The sequence below is a fragment of the Chiloscyllium plagiosum genome, unplaced genomic scaffold, assembly GCF_037043375.1.
Source record: "Chiloscyllium plagiosum isolate Xiang-an unplaced genomic scaffold, Cpla_swu_hap1 HiC_scaffold_2, whole genome shotgun sequence".
Classification (NCBI taxonomy): domain Eukaryota; kingdom Metazoa; phylum Chordata; class Chondrichthyes; order Orectolobiformes; family Hemiscylliidae; genus Chiloscyllium; species Chiloscyllium plagiosum.
The window spans coordinates 78,101,376-78,118,733 of NW_028270140.1; the positions used below are offsets into that span (position 1 = coordinate 78,101,376).

Below are 17,358 nucleotides of genomic sequence, written 5' to 3' on the forward strand. Positions count from 1 at the left end.
GTTCTAACTTACTACAGCCTTTTAAAAATGCCCTATTGTGGTGTGACATTTTGGATTTTAATGGTATTTTCATTTATAGGATAAGATAGCAATAACACTTGTGCCAGAGCTAGCATGAACACAAAGTAGCATAAAAGGAAATCATTGAAAAATTAATTTATCATTAATTAGAGTATCATCCAAAGTTGCAACTATCAATGATTCCATTGAATTTCATAACTGTATTACAAATTTCATCAAGAGTCCTTCTTGACTCAGAGACAGCTTCTAGCAAGACATTTCAAGAACGATGGAGTTCAATCATTTGTGCTATTACATAAACATTCAATCATAGGGGATAGGCGAACTTTGTAGCACAGATGAATTTTGTTTTTGGGATATAGGAACATAAGAATTATAAAAGAATCACAGTGATAAAATCATTCTTTTTTGATAAATCAATCCCACTTCACATTTTCTCTCACTTTTTACCACAGAAGGCTATCTGAAATCGCTTCTTGATTCGATTTGCATTGTTCAAGTGGATCAAATTCCATCAGGTGTCTCTTATTTCTAGGTTAATATTTTAGCAAAACCTAAATTTCCTAGTATTTGGATGCTTCATCACTGTGAGCGCTGTTTTATTCAGATTTTGAAATTCTCCAACTTTGTTGTCTCAATAAAATTTCTTGCTTCAGGTTACATTAAATGATAGGAGCTTTAGTGCTGTTAAGTCATGACACCAGGAAGATGATTATTTGTGTTTTATATGTGCTCCACTGACTGAGCTCTCAGTTACTTACAAACATTGTACTGTAATTATCATAGTAGTCATTTCTCTACAGGTACAGGTACACTACTTGACCACAGGGCTGCTCTCTCATTAGACAGATAGAGAGACAACTGGTGGTGGTTTAACCTGAGGACCACCAGGCCTTAGTCAAGAGACGAGGTTGAGAAGGAGAGTCCTCACAGTAATCAGAGCCAGTGGTTACTGAATCCATGCCATTGGCATCACCCTGCATCGCAAACCAGCTGTCCAGCCAACTGAGCTAATCGACTCCCAATCATTTCAATATAACATCTTTAAGGCAGGTACAACGTATGCAGATGCAAACAAGTCACTAAGTATCATTTACCAGATAGATCATAACTGTATGCTAAGGTAAAAACCTACTCCACATATTTCCTTAAATGCTGGCAATTCTGTAAATGTAGTAATCCAGACAGATTACCTGCTGGGAAACTATTTTTAGTAATCCGTCTGGTGCTGTTGTAATTGTGGATTTTTGGATTACTGCTAAATTCTGGTCCCATTGGTTACTGAAGCTACAACTGGGACTTGTAACACAGTGCTATGATACAATACATTAACTGTATGACAGACATAAAGAAAAAGTAATCCCTGCACAGTAATCCCCTTCTGGTACCTTACTCTTATTATGGTCTAATGACTGAAAATTATTTCACTCAAGTAAGATTTACTATAATCAGTTTTTGTGTATTTCACTGTTTCACATTATTCTCAGAAGCAGATTAGCCAGTCACACCTCTTTAAATCTTTTCTCAAGTACATTACATACTTTATTAATACAAAAGCAAACACAAAATGGGTTTTCTGTCATAATAGCATCCCCTAGTGGATCTGCAGTGAATTTCAGGTTTGAGTATTTCTTAATTCATTCTTCAGTATCTCAAATGTCCAAGGCAGACTTAACATTTTAAAACCATGTATGCAACTGTGTTAGGACAAACGAAACATGAAAAGAAACTGCCAATCTGAAATTAAGTTCTACTCTTCAATGTGATGGGATGAGTGATGCTTTGGATTGTGAATGTACTTGCATTGTGTTCAGTCCTGGTTATCATTCATGAGCTAATACAGTTCCCTCAGATTGACTGCATTATAATATCATAAGACACATTACTATTTATTCCAAACTGTAAATTTAAATTGGACTGTATAGGTTGATAATGTGCCAGTATACAAATGCTATTTTTTCTCACCAGGTTATACTGGCTACTATCACTAGGGACGCTGTTTCAGCTTTGATTATGTGTTTGCAAGGCCATTAGACCATAAGAAACTGGAACAGAATTAGGCCATTCGGCCCTGAGCCTACTCCATCATCCAATAGGATCGTCACTGATCCAACATTCCTCACATTCACTTTTCTGCCCTTTCCCCATGACTCTTGAATCACAGCTATCACAGCCTTAAACATACACAAAGTACTCTACCCCCACAGCTCTCTCTGACAAGAGCTTCCAAACACTCACAACACTCTGAAAAAAGAAATGCTTCCTCATCTCAGTTGTAAATTGGCTCACCTTTAATCTGAGACTATGCCCTCTGGTCCAAGACTGTCCCATGAGGGGAAACATCCTCTCAGCATTAACCCTGTCAAACCCCTTAAGTCTGATATGTTTCAGTGAGATTACTTCTCAAGTTTTGAAATTCCAATAAGTAGGGTCCAAATGTTTAACCTTTATTCATAATACAATTCCTCCATACCAGGGCTCATCTTAGTGAACCTCCTCTGAGTTGCCTCCAATGAAATAATATGTTTCCTTAAATAAGGTGACCAAAACTGCTCACAGTACTCCAGATGTGATCTCACCATACCTTGTACAGTTGCAGTAAGACTTCTCTACTCTAATACGCCAAACCTCTTGAAATAAGGACCAGCATTCCATGAGCCCCAACATCCCCAATAGTTCAAAACACACAGGCTTACAAATAGATATTTAAATAAATTAAGAATTGGAAGAGTAAGATATACTCAGGGCATTCAGACACAATAACACAAGTATAGGTAAGGGTGATTAGAAACGTTGATCTAATTTGGTGAGCAAGAGATAAGTGGGGGTTGTTGCGATGAAGAACAGAAAGAGTTAAACAGTGTTTTTATCGTGTGAAATTTCCTTGGCCTCTTCAGTGTTGGTAGAGGTGAGGATAGAGGAAGAGGATTTTAACAGACAGTTGTGCATAGCAAAGAAGAGCTGGAGATTATCTTTCCTCTCTACATGATCAGGGATTGGACAACAAACATGTAGTATTGCTTAGTGGACAGTACTTTAATTATATATTCAAAATAAATATCAAATTTATAGTTCAGCCATTTGGAAACAGATACTGTCTCATCCACCGCTTCATGAGAGAAGAGAAAAGCAGTTCTCTTGACTTGATTGTACCTATTTCAAATATCCATCAATGTGACCTATTCCCTTAATTTGGATTTAATTTTATCAACCTGCATTGTTAGACAATAGACAATAGATGCAGGAGTAGGCCATTCTGCCCTTTGAGCCTGCACCACCATTCAATATGATCATGGCTGATCATCCTTAATCAGTATCCTGTTCCTGCCTTATCTCCACAACCCTTGATTCCACAATCCTTGAGAGCTCTATTCAACTTTTTCTTAAATGAATCCAGAGACTGGGCCTCCACTGCCCACTGGGGCAGAGCATTCCACACAGCCACCACTCTCTGGGTGAAGAAGTTTCTCCTCATCTCTGTCCTAAATGGTCTACCCCGTATTTTTAAGCTGTATCCTTTGGTTCGGCACTCACCCATCAGCGGAAATATGTTTCCTGCCTCCAGAGTGTCCAATCCTTTAATAATCTTATATGTCTCAATCAGATCCCCTCTCAGTCTTCTAAACTCAAGGGTATACAAGCGCAGTCGCTCCAGTCTTTCAGTGTAAGGTAATCCTGCCATTCCAGGAATTGACCTTGTGAACCTACGCTGCACTCCCTCAATAGCCAGAATGTCTTTCCTCAAATTTGGAGACCAGAACTGCACACAGTACTCCAGGTGTGGTCTCACCAGGGCCCTGTACAATTGCAGAAGAACTTCTTTGCTTCTATACTCAATCCCTCTTGTTATGAAGGCCTGCATGCTATTAGCCTTCTTCACTACCTGCTGTACCTGCATCCTTACCTTCATTGACTGGTGTACAAGAACACCCAGATCTCTCTGTACTGCCCCTTTACCTAAACTGATTCCATTTAGGTAGTAATCTGCCTTCCTGTTCTTGCCACCAAAGTGGATAACCATACATTTATCCACATTAAACTGCATCTGCCATGCATCTGACCACTCACCTAACTTGTCCAGGTCACCCTGTAATCTCCTAACATCCTCATCACATTTCACCCTGTTACCCATCTTAGTATCATCAGCAAATTTGCTAATGTTATTACTAATACCATCTTCTATATCATTAACATATATTGTAAAATGCTGCGGTCCCAGTACTGATCCCTGCGGTACCCCACTGGTCACTGCCTGCCATTCTGAAATTGAGCCGTTTATCACTACTCTTTGTTTCCTATCAGCCAACCAACCTTCAATCGAAGTTAGTACTTTGCCCCCAATACCATGCGCCTTAATTTTGCTCACTAACCTCTTATGTGGGACTTTATCAAAAGCTTTCTGAAAGTCCAGGTACACTACATCTACTGGATCTCCCTCATCTATCTTCAGAGTTACATCCTCAAAAAATTCCAGAAGATTAGTCAAGCATGATTTCCCCTTCATAAATCCATGCTGACTCTGTCCTATCCTGTTACTACTATCCAGATGTGTCGTAATTTCATCCTTTATAATAGACTCCAGCATCTTTCCCACTACTGAGGTCAGACTAACTGGTCTATAATTTCCTGCTTTCTCTCTCCCACCTTTCTTAAAAAGTGGTACAACATTAGCCGCCCTCCAATCTGCAGGAACTGATCCCGAATCTATCGAACTCTGGAAAATAATCACCAACGCATCCACGATTTCTCGAGCCACCTCCTTCAGTACCCTGGAATGTAGACCATCAGGACCCGGGGACTTATCAACCTTCAGACCTAACAGTCTCTTCAACACCAATTCCTGGCAAATATAAATCCCTTAAGCTCAGGTCCTTCAGCCACTGTTACCTCAGGGAGATTGCTTGTGTCTTCCCTAGTGAACACAGATCTGAAGTACCAATTCAATTCTTCTGCCATTTCTTTGTTCCCTGTAATATATTCCCCTGTTTCTGTCTTCAAGGGCCCAATTTTAGTCTTAACCATTTTTTTGCCTTTCACATACCTAAAAAAACTTTTACTATCCTCCTTTATATTTATATTATTGGCCAGTTTACCTTGTTAGCTGTTTTCCTCTTTACAGATGCTACTTGAGATAACAAGCATTTTTATTTTACTCCAGATTGCCAGGATGTATGCATTTTACTTTGATCCTCAGTTTGCCATCTTCTGTAAACCTGACTATTTTGCATTAACTTTCAGTTTGGGCCTTGAATCTGGTTTAGTTTACACTACGACTGTAGCATTGGTGCAAAGTAAAGCAGTTTCCAAACAAAGCCTTTTTGATTAGCTCTGATTTGGAGATGCCAGTGTTGGACAGGGGTGGACAAAGTTCAAAATCACACGACACCAGGTCATAGTCCAACAGGTTTATTTGGAAGTACAAGCTTTCAAAGTGCTGCTTCTTCATCAGGTGGTTGTGGAGCAGAATCCTAATCACCTGATGATGAAGGAATGGCCTCCAAAAGCTACTGCTTCCAAATAAACCTGTTGTACTATAACCTGGTGTTGTGTGATTTTTAACTTCCTGATTAGAGAACCTTTTTTAAATGGATTCGCAATTACAGACACCCAATCTAAATTGTAATATTATACAATACGTTAAAGAACTTCATGTGCAGTGTTTTAATAATATTTTTATGAAAACAGTATTTAGTACAGCAATTACACACAGTAATAATGCTGTCCACATAAAAGAGAGACAGAAAGGAATTTGTAACTCGTCTAACTTTCCAGTGCTTGTCAAATGAACTGCTTTTAATGCGATTAAAGAATAGGTATGTGTACATTAGAGTCATAGAGAGGTATAGCACAGATACATATTCTTCAGCCCAACTCGTCCATGCCGACCAGATGTCCCAACCTAATCTGGTCCCATTTGCCAGCACTTGGCCCATATGCCTGTATACCTTTTCTATTCATATACAATCCAGATGCCTTTTAAATGCTGCAAACGTCCACTACTTCCTCTGGCAGCTCATTCCATACACACACCACCCTCTGCATGAAACAGTTGCCCCTTAGGTCCGTTTTTTATCTTTCCCCTCTCACCCTAAACCTATGCCCTCTATTTCTGGACTCCGCTACCCCAGGGAAAAAGATCTTGTCTATTTATCCTGTCCATGCTCCTCATGATTTTATAAACAACAGTTTATAAATCACATTCAATACAAATTATTGCCAAATCGATATTAATATCAGATTCATCATATTAGTCGATTTTTAAAAATACTCCCAACAAACAGATTAGGCTGCATCCCTCCTATTATCCTGGAAATGTAGCATTTTTAGAAATATTCCCAGATCTAGGCAAATCCAGCCCAGTTTCTTAATGTTATTAAATCTTCAAGGAATTTATAATTGTGGTACTTAGAAGAAAATTTAGATAAGTCAAACTGGCAACTTTTCCACAGTTACAAGCATCAAATCAACATGGAATGAATAGAAACAGAAAATGCTGAGAATACAGTAGGGATTGGGAGCATTGAGACAGCCCCAACTGACTGCCTCAGCCCAGATTGAATGTATCAGATTACAGCAGCAGCTGACCTCCCAGTGAAAGGAAAAGGCAAGACTTATTGCAGAAGCCATACAGCCAAGGTGTCCATCATCATGAAGAAGGCCAAACTTCAAAGTGGACTTTTCAGCTACTTGTGCAGCACTAAAAAAATTGCCACTAAAATTTATATATATTATTGGTTTGTTTTTATTCTCTTTTTTTCTATTCCTGTGCTTTTTTTTTCTCTCACTCTCTGCCCTGAAGTACAGCTCAGTACTGGTCATTTTGCAGTATTCACTCACATTCTCTTATAGTTTCATTCCTCAAGCATGTATCAGAATTGCATTTCTCCTGCCCAGCTTCTTATCCACTTCTGAGTTTTACCCAAATTTCCCATTGGTTTGAGCATATGATTTGAAAAAAATGAAGACATTGGCAGTCCAGTCCACTGCATTAGGGTTTATAATGCTCCATATTATATGCCATCTACTGCAAAAGATTAATAATAGCTAAAGTAAGATCTTCCCATACTGAAGTTATTAGATTATTAGACATAAATGTCAAAATTGTTTTGAATACTGATATCATTTTTTACTTCTTATTGTCAGCTGTGACTCAGCTGGTCTTGCCTCTGAATTAGAAGGTACGGGTTCACAGCCCACTCTGAGACATGAGCACAAAAACTTGGAATCAATGCTATTTACAGAATATTACTGGATGTAAATTGGCCTATGTAATAATTACTTTAAGTTCATTATTACTCTGCAAAATATTGAGATTTTTCAAAGAGACATGATTAGATGTACCTGTAATACTAACACTGATTGTTCTTCTTTCATTATCAGTATATTTACTTTTTTATTCTAATATTTCACAAATTATCCTTAAAATATTCGACCTTGCACTGCTTCCCATGTTGAAAACAAAGAGTGCTAAGCATGAGTACATTTATTCACCAGGCAGTAAAATTGGATTGTGTGATCTTTAATTGAAGTTGTCACATTCTGTTATTTTAGCAGTGCCAACCAATAACGTTTGGATGCTAGCCATTGACTTAGTCAACATCAAACAGAAATACCTGAAATCAAATTGTCCTTCTGGAGTAAAATGCCAGGAATACACTTTTGAAGAGGATATGTGTACTTTCCCTGTTATTTTAGTTTTTATATTCCAACATCATACTTACAAACTACCACTAAAGTAAATTTGTTGTGGCTTGAAATCATGTTCTATATTACTCTTATTATTCTATGCTCTATACTAATGAAACTAAAAACAAACAAATTTCTAATTGTAACAAGTATAGCACAGATTACTGTAATGATGCAGAAGTGAAATCACAGTACAGTTAGTTAGGAAAATAAAAACTGTGCACTGGTTTTCGGGAAGTTGAAATGTTGCCACCATAGATCCAATTTTTTTGGTGGAAATGAATAGAAGCATTAGGCAATTGAAAGCAATACAGTAGAATACCTCAACAAATGAAATTGGTATGCATGAAGTAGTGGCAAAGAAACATCCAAAATTATCACTTTCATTCGGCACCTTCACAGATTGATGAATTATGTTTAAAAAAACTACTCCCTTTCGAATTACTTAAAATCCATGAACTGATTTCAAATAATTTAGTGGCAAACAGTATACGTTATAGAATTAACCATGGGCCTTACCAAAGACTGAGAGGTTCTTTTTTTTTCTCTGTAAATATCTTATTCATCAAGAGAGTGTTAGTGAAGAGGAATGAAGCATAATGTAACTTTAATAACAGAGTTAGAATAGTGACTTCCAGGTTAGGTGTAATGGAATTATATGCACCACCATTCACATTTTCTGCAAATTTCATTAGGTCTGACGTGGAACGTCACAGTGGTTCACACTGCTGCCTCACAATGCCAGGGACCTGGGTTCAATTCCACCCTTGGTGATTGGCTGCGAAGAGTTTGCACATGCTCCCCGTGTCTACCTGGGTTTCCTCTGAGTGCTCAGGTTTCCTCACACAGTTCAAAGTTGTGTGGATTAGGTGCATTGGTTAAATTGCCCATAGTGTCCAGGGATGTGCAGGCTAGATGGATTAACCATGGCAAAAACAGGGTGGCAAGGACAGGGAAGGGGGAGGTGGATGTGGGTGGGACACTCCTCAGAGGATGGATGTGGGCTCAATGTCCAAATGTTCTGCCTCCACACTAAGGTTTCTATAGTATCACTGCTATTACTTAGACAAACTGTGCACAGAAAGAGCCCACAAATGGTTACAAGATAAAGGTAGAACAGTGGATCATTGGCCAAGACATTTGCAATCTTTCTGTTCTTGAAAATTTATAGAACCTTTTGCATCCAGCATACATAGGAACATTGATTTTGCATCTTATCCTTAAGGTGAATATTACTATGTATGAATGCAGTGCCAATATTCCCATCTTTGATCAATAACATGCTCAGGAAAAATGATTTGATGGCAGCACAGAATATAGAGACAAAACAAATGGCAGGGGGGTTGGCAACCTATGCAAATTTCAGAGGAGCAGGAATCAAGGACAAGAACAAAGCATCTGAGAACAAATCTACCAGCTCACCGATCAAACTTATAACCTGATCCACAACCTGAGCTACAAATCTTGTCAAAAGTTGCAAATACCTATGGGTGCAATATGCTCAAATTAGCCCAAAGATAGGAAATCAATGCCATCTGACTGAGCACCACCTGCCAACAACTGCACTGCCTACATAAATCCCTCAGGAAAAAGGCATTACCACGATGTGTCAAATATAAACCACCTCTCTATGCCCCACAAGCCAGACGAACAGCAGAACGGAACAGCCACAGGATGCTACTAGAAATGATAATTGATGCCCACAATTGACTCCACAAATACGAACGAGAAATTTCGCACCAAAAAACTCTGTACACTAATGCAACTGACCATGAGTGGACAAATATACTAGAACTTGCCATCAACACTAAACAGCAGCAGACGAAGACAAAGAAAAGACAAACCCTACAAGAAAAACTGGCCAAGCTTACACACAGCAATAACACAGACAATTCAGATAGAGAACCTGTCAGACCGACCACTCACAGACACAGAAAAGGCTGTCCTAGTTCAAGGGATGAACTTCAACCACATGGATGCAGACAAAAAGGACTTCCTAGCTGCACTGGAATCCACCCTGAAAGACAACAGACTTACGGAAGAAATCCAGCAGACCATCAGACAGACAGAAGCAACAAGACTACGCAGAAAGAAAGAAGGGAATATCGTCAACACACTGGCAAGGAAAGCACTGGAAAGACTCTAAAAAGGCAGAGAACAAAGGGCGCATGACCGTCATCCTGAACAGAACACCATACATTGATAAAGCAAACACACTACTCGCAGATACCAATGCCTACTAACAGGTGGTGATGGACCCAACTCCATAGCTAGAAAACTGCATTACAGCACCCCAGAGGAAACTTCACAAGACAGGTAAAATTTACAAGACAGACCTCTAAAGAATGAAACCTGATGGATCCAACATCCTCCAGTTTCTACGGATTATCATAGGTACATAAACAAGGGGCCTCCCTCAGACCCATAGTCTCACTTCCTGGTACACTGGCATAGAGACTAGCAAAGGAACTGCAACACCTGAAACATCTATTAGAAGACTCAAGCCACTCCATCCACTCCACCCAGGAATTCCTTGACATCATCAAAAACACCAAGGTAGAGGATGACGAGGTCATGGTTTGCTTCAATGTAATGGCCCTATTCACATCAATCAATATCACTCTAGCCAAAGGAACACTGGCCTCACTGCTAGACAAACCAAGGACACAATTACCAGACAGCACCAACTTCATCAGCAATGATAACATCCTCAAACTAGTAGACCTTTTGCCTCACAACCCACTTTACCTTCAACAACAAGACACACAAACAAATCAAGTTGACACCTATGGGATCACCAATATCAGGACTCTGAGCAGAAGCAGTTATGCAGTGATTAGAATGAACAGCCCTCCCCATGATCCAGCCCAAGCTTTGGGTCAACTATGTGGATGACACCTTTGTCATCATGAAACAGAACAAATTAGAAGAAACCCACAAATACATAAACAACATCCTTACCAGTATAAAGTTCACCAAAGAGGAAGAGAACAATAACAACAGACTCCCCTTCCGAGATTTCATGATAGAATACAAACCCAATGAAGAGCTACAGACCAATGTTTACAGTAAAACCAGACACACTGACCAGATACTCAACTATAGGAGGAATCATCCCAACACCCCCAAACAGAGCTGCATCAGGACATTATTTAAATGAGCCACAACACACTGCAACACCCAGGAACGAAGAGAATCTGAGGAAAAACACCTGTACAACATGTTCAGGAAAAACAGGTACCCATTAAGCACAACAGACCTAATCAAGAAGACACAACACGCCCAGAAACTCTAACCACTCTGCCATATATTAAAGACATCTCGGAGATGACGATCAGACTACTTCGGGCCCTAGGCATCATGGTAGCCCACAAACCTACCACCACACTGAAACAGCTCCAGATGAATTTAAAGGACCCTGTACCAACAACCAGAAGAATGAACGTCATAAAACAAATAAGAAAAATGATAAGCAGAGGATTCAAAGGTCAGGATCAAAGAGAGCCACAGATAATGGAAATTGGACATTTAATGTTAAAAAGACAAGCCTTCAGGCTTTGTACCTTAATGCGCAGAGCATTTTGTAGTAAACCAAATTAATTAATCATGCAAATAGATCAAAACAGATATGAGAAAGCAGAATTACTGAGATATGGCTGCAAGGTGACCAGGGATAGGAATAGAATATCCAGGGATAATCAGTACTTCGGAAAGGCAGACAAAAAGGAAAAGGTGGTGGAGTTACAATGCTGATTAAAGAGGAAATTAACACGATAGTGAGCAATAATGTTAGCTCCAAAAATGGTACAGTTGAGAAACAGCAAGGAGCAAAAAATATTAGTGGACATTGTATATAGACCTCCAATCTTGGGAATGGCATTAAACGGGAAATTAGAGACATATGCAAGAAAAGAACATCTGTAATTATGGGTGACTTTAATTTGCATATAGATTGGGTAAATCAATTTATAATAATATCATAGAGGGGTAATTCCTGGACCAACTACAGGGCAGGCCATCCTAGGTTGGGTATTGCGTAATGAGAATAACTGACAATCTTGTTGTGCAAAGCCCCTTAGGGATGAGTGACCATAACCTGATAGAATTTGTCATGAGGATGGAGATTCACAGCACCATAGAGTCAAAGAGGTGTACAGCAGGGAAATGATGTAGTTGAATCTGTGGGAAGGTTCTCGATTTACATAGAGGAAATTATAATGATATGAGGCATGAATTGGCTATGGTAGGTTGTGAGACATTAGTTAAAGAAGAGACAGTGGGAAGGCAATGGCAAATATTCAAAGAGCAAATGGGTGAACTGCAACAATTGTTCTTTCCCGTCAAGCACAGAAGTAAAATAGGAAAGGCTGGCAAACCATGCCTTACAAGGGAATTGGAAGATAGTATTAGATCCAAAGATGAAGCATATAAATTTGCCGAAAAACAAACAGATCTGACATGCAGGGCAGTTTAAAATTCGGCAAAGGAGGACAAACGAATTGCTTAAGAAGAGGAAAATGGAGTACGAGAGTCAGCTATAAAAGAGTTTCTGTAGGTATATGAAGAGAAAAATATTGGTGAAGACAAAAGTAAGTCGTATACAGTCAGAAACGGGGAAATTTATAATGGGAAACAAAGAAATGGCTGATCAACTAAATATATACTTTGTTTCTGTGCTCACAAAGGAAGCCACAAATAAGATACCAGAAATATTGGGGAACACATGGTCTAGTGAGATTGAGGAACTGAAGGGAATCAGCACTTGGTAGAGAAATGGTGTTGGGATTGAAGGCAGATAAATCCCCAGGGCCTGATATCTACATCCCAGAGTACTTAAGGAAGTGGAACTAAAAATAGTGGAAGCATCGGTGGTCATCTTCTAGGATTCTATAGTCTTTGGAACAGTTCCTGCAGATTGCAAGGTAGCTAATGTAGCCCCTCTATTTAAAAATGGAGGCAGTGAGAAATCTGGAAATTCTAAACAATTCAGCCTGATGTTGATAGTGGGGAAAATACTAGAGTTCATTATAAAAACATTAATAACTGAACACTATTAGTGCCAGAATCTGAAAGTGTCAGCATGGATTTATGTAAAGGAAATCATGTTTGACCAATCTACTGGAATTCTTCGAGGATGTGACTCATAGAATTGATGAAGGGGAGTCAGTGGACATGCTTTTCATAAAGAGATCAGCTTGTAAAATTAAAGCATATGGATTTGGGAGTATGTACTGAAATGGATAGAAAATGGGTTGGCTGACAGGAAACAAAGAGTAGGAATAAACAGGCCTTTGCCCAAACGTCAAGCAATAATTAATAGGGTGCTGCAGTGATCCGTGCTAGGACCCTAGCTATTCACAATCTATTTTAGACAATATAGACAATAGACAATAGGTGCAGAGCAGGCTATTCTGCCCTTTAAGTGAGGGAATGAATTAAAATATCACCAAATCTGCAGATGGAACAAAGATGGATGGGAGGGTCAACTGTGAGGAGGATGTAGAGATCGCTCAGTGTGATTTAGACAAATTGAGTGAATGGGAAAATATAAGGCAGATGCAGAATAATGTGGATAAATGACGATAACGAGGATAGCCACTTTGGGAGCTAGAACAGGAAGGTGGATTATTATCTGATTAAACTGAGAGAGAGAAGCCCATAGTGAGACCCGGGTGTCATTGTACACCAGTCACTGAAAGAAATCACACAAGTGCAGCAGCCGAAGAAGGCAAGTAGTATGTTCATAGAGAGGATTTGAATACACGTGCAGAGATGTCTTGTTGCAATTGTACAGACCCTTGATGAGACCTCACCTGGAATAACATGTGCAGTTTTGGTCTCCTTATCTGAGGAAGAACATTCTGTCCACGAAAGTAGTGCAACAAAGGTTTAACAAACTGATTCCTGGGATAGCAGGACTGACATATGAAGTGGGGTTGAATTGATTAAGATTATATTCACTGGAGTATCATCTGATATTAACTATTCAGTATGGGTGGCACGGTAGCTCAGCACCAGGAACCCAAATTCAACTCCAGCCTCGGGTAACCGTCTCTGTGGAGTTTGCACATTCTCCCCGTGTCTGTGTGGGTTTCCTCCGAGTGCTCTGGTTTCCTCTCACAGTCCAAAGATGTGCAGGTTAGGTGAATTGGCCATGCTAAATTGCCCATAGTGTTCAGGGATGTGTAAGTTAGGTGCATTAGTCAGGGGAAAATATATAGTAATAGGGTGGGGAATCGGTCTAGGTAAGATACTCTTCATAGGGTCAGCGTGGACTTGTTGGGCCAAAGGCTTGTTTCCACACTGTAGGGATTCTATGAATCGGAGGAATGAAGAGGGAATCTCATAGAAACTGATAAAATGTTAACAGGACTAGACAGAGTAAATGCAGGAAGGACGTGCCTCACAATAAGAGTCCAGATTCAGTGGTCACCATCAAAGCATAAGGGGTAAAGCATTTCAGACTGAAATGAGAATGAATGTCTTCACCTATAGAGTGATGAGTGGTGGAATTTGTTATTATAGAAAGCAGTGAGGCAAAAACATTGTATGACTTCAAGAAGAATTGAACGTACACTTAGGGCTAAAGGGATCAAAAGGATATAAAGGGAAAAGCAGAGACAAGCTGTCGAGTTGGATGGTCAAGCATGGTCATCATGATGGAGGAGCAGGGTCTACTCCTGTTCCCATTTTCTATGTTTCTAAATAAAAGTTGGCCAGCCTAGGAAGTTTGGTTATGTCTTAAAATAAAGCTACAGAAACATTATTAAGAATCGCAAAATTTTAATTAGTAGAAAAGTATAGAAGCTTGTTAGAAGTTGCAGACAAAGGTGGAATCTTTTATACAACATGTTATTTTTGGGTCCTGAATAAAAGCATAATACTGTGAAGTATTAGTATTCTAACATTTAAAAAAGTGTATAATAAAAATAGCAACAAATTAAACACCATCAGTGAAAACACAGATTAAGAATTTTTTCGAAGAAAGTTTAGATAGACTGGGGTTGCTTTCCCTTGCAGCAGAGAGACTGACGTGATTGAGATGTGTAAAGTCATGAGGATCATAGACAGAAAGAAACTTTTCCCCTTAGTGGAGGGATAGATAACCAGGGGACATAGATTTAAGGTCAGACGCAAGGGGTTTACTGGGGTTGTGAGGAAAAAGTTCACTCAGGGAGTGGTGTGAATCTGGAACTCATAGCCTGGAAGGTTAATAGAGGCAGAAAGCCCCATAACATTTAAGAAGCATTCAAATATACACTTGCAATGTCAAGGCATACAAATCTATGAACTAAGTGCTGGTAAATGGGATAGGAATAGTTAGGTGGTTGTTTTTGGTCTTAATTTGTACTGCTTTCAGGGAAATGTATAAAGTAAGAATAACTTAGCATTGAAGTTGAAAACATTTTAGGTTGCATAATTGCTAGTAACATTCAAAACATTTGGCCCTGCCCCTTGAAATAATTCTGCAGTATCCATTGTTAATACACTGAATCTAGACCTGAAAATTGATTAAATTTAAATTTCTAGTATTGGATAGAACAGTTTTATTTTTTTCTGTTCATGGAACGCAAGCATCACTCACTAGGCCAGCATTTATTGTCCATACCTATTTGCGCATTCTTGCAATCTTGCACTGTAGCAGTCCTTAGGATGTAAGTATGCCCATAATGCTGTCAGGATTGGGACCCAGAATCATTGAAACAATGGCCAAATAGTTCTAAGTCAGGTTTGTATGTGACATTTAGAGGATGAATAGATGACTATGGATTTGATCCTAAATTTCTTGAGAAACTTAGGTTCTTTTTAGTAGAGATTTGAAAAACGTTTAAAAATGACAGTGAGACCCAGTTTCACAAGTCCATCCTCTATTTTTGACAGATTCCATTTGCTTTCATGCGGAGTTCAAACAAAGCTTAGTTAGCAAGTATTGCAGTCACAACTTTTAAATACCATTTGATTACTGTTTGTGAAGAGAAAAGTTGGTTGATCACCAGTGTACAGAGTGTCTTCACCTTGAGCTAAGGATTATATGAAAAAGCTTTTTTTTTTATTTGGTTAAAGTACACCGCGTTGGTTTTGTATTACTGCTATTTGCTGAAAGTTCTCTGGTGTCTTTGAAGGGCACAACAATTTGAGGATGCTTGTTTCTGCCAGCTTCTAATTCACATCCTTTAACATCCTCTACCGCACTGATAATAGTTCAGATAAACACACATGTAGAGGGAAATTTAATGTACACAGTTAAATCCTATTATGTTTGAGATCCAAATATAGGAAACTGACAGACATGATTTTTTTTAACCCATCTATCTATGAATATCAAATAAGTGTTGGAATCCTGAAACACTATAAATTAGAATCTGGCATTACCTTCATTATTGTCATATGTCTACTCTTCAACATATAAATTTCTCATACATTGCACTAGAGGTTCCTTCACAACTAATTATGTGTACTGACAAGATTAAACTAAAACTATACCAGATTAGAGTGGTGTTGGAAAAGCATTGCAGGTCAGGCAGCATCCGAGGAGCAGGAAAATCGACATTTCGGGCAAAAGCCCTTCATCAATCTTGCATTCCTGATGAAGGGCTGTTGCCTAAAATGTCAATTTTTCTGCTCCTTGGATGCTGCCTGACCTGCGGTGCTTTTCCAGCATCATTCTAATCTTGACTGTAATCTCCAGCATCCGCAGTACCCACTTTCGCCTAAAACTATACCACCAGAGGGAGCAGACACACACAGTATTAATAAAACCACAAATCTCCTCTGCCACCAGAGGGAGCTTCACAGCAAATTCCTTTTCATCATTAACCCAATTTTCTCTGAAGATTTGAGTTCATCAAAACCTGACTGTCAAGACCTTAACTCACATGGTCCTGTTCACTCATCGCATTCAGCCACAACACAAGCTTCCCAGATGTTTGTAATCACTTTTCAGGCAGCTGCCATGGCTCCGTCTCCTTCAGTAGGCAAGGCTCCAGCAGCTCATCTCAACATGCAGATCTAGGCCACAAAGGAGATCTACTCATCCATCTGTCCGAATGGTGCTGCAACCAAAATTATCTGCTCAAAATACTACATCAAGTAGACCATTTGGTTTCTGAAATTGCAATTCCAGTGATGAAGAGATCGTGGAGTGCAGGTTCATAGTCCCTTGAAAGTGGAGCTACAGGCAGATAGAATAGTGAAGAAGGTGTTTGGTATGCTTGCCTTCATTGGGCAGTGCATTGAGTATGGGAGTTGGAGGGTCATATTTCAGCTGTATAGGACATTGGTTAGGCCACTTTGGAATATTGCATTCAATTCTGGTCTCTGTGCTATAGGAAGGATGTTGTAAAACTTGAAAGGGTTCAGAAATGATGTACAAGGATATTTCCAGGGTCAGAGAGTTTGCACTATAGGAAGAGGCTGAATAGGTTGGGGATATTTTGCCTGGAGAGTTGCAGGCTGAGAGATGACTTTAAAGAGGTTTATAAAATCATGAGGGGCATGGATAGGGTGCATAGTCAAAGTCTTTTACCCAGGGTAAGGGAGTCCAAAGCTAGAGGGCATGGGTTTAAAATGAGAGGAAAGATTTAAAAGGGACTACATTTTCACACAGAAAGTGGTGCATGTATGGAATGAAGTGGTGGAGACTGGTACAAT

At 39.3% G+C, this 17,358-nt stretch overlaps 1 protein-coding gene across 4 annotated transcripts in view; it reads right to left on the minus strand.

The window, feature by feature from the left end:
* The window catches only part of slc33a2 (solute carrier family 33 member 2), a 160,972-nt gene that overhangs the window by 82,427 nt on the left and 61,187 nt on the right, over positions 1-17,358 (minus strand). The gene's annotated exons all lie outside the window — the stretch shown is intronic.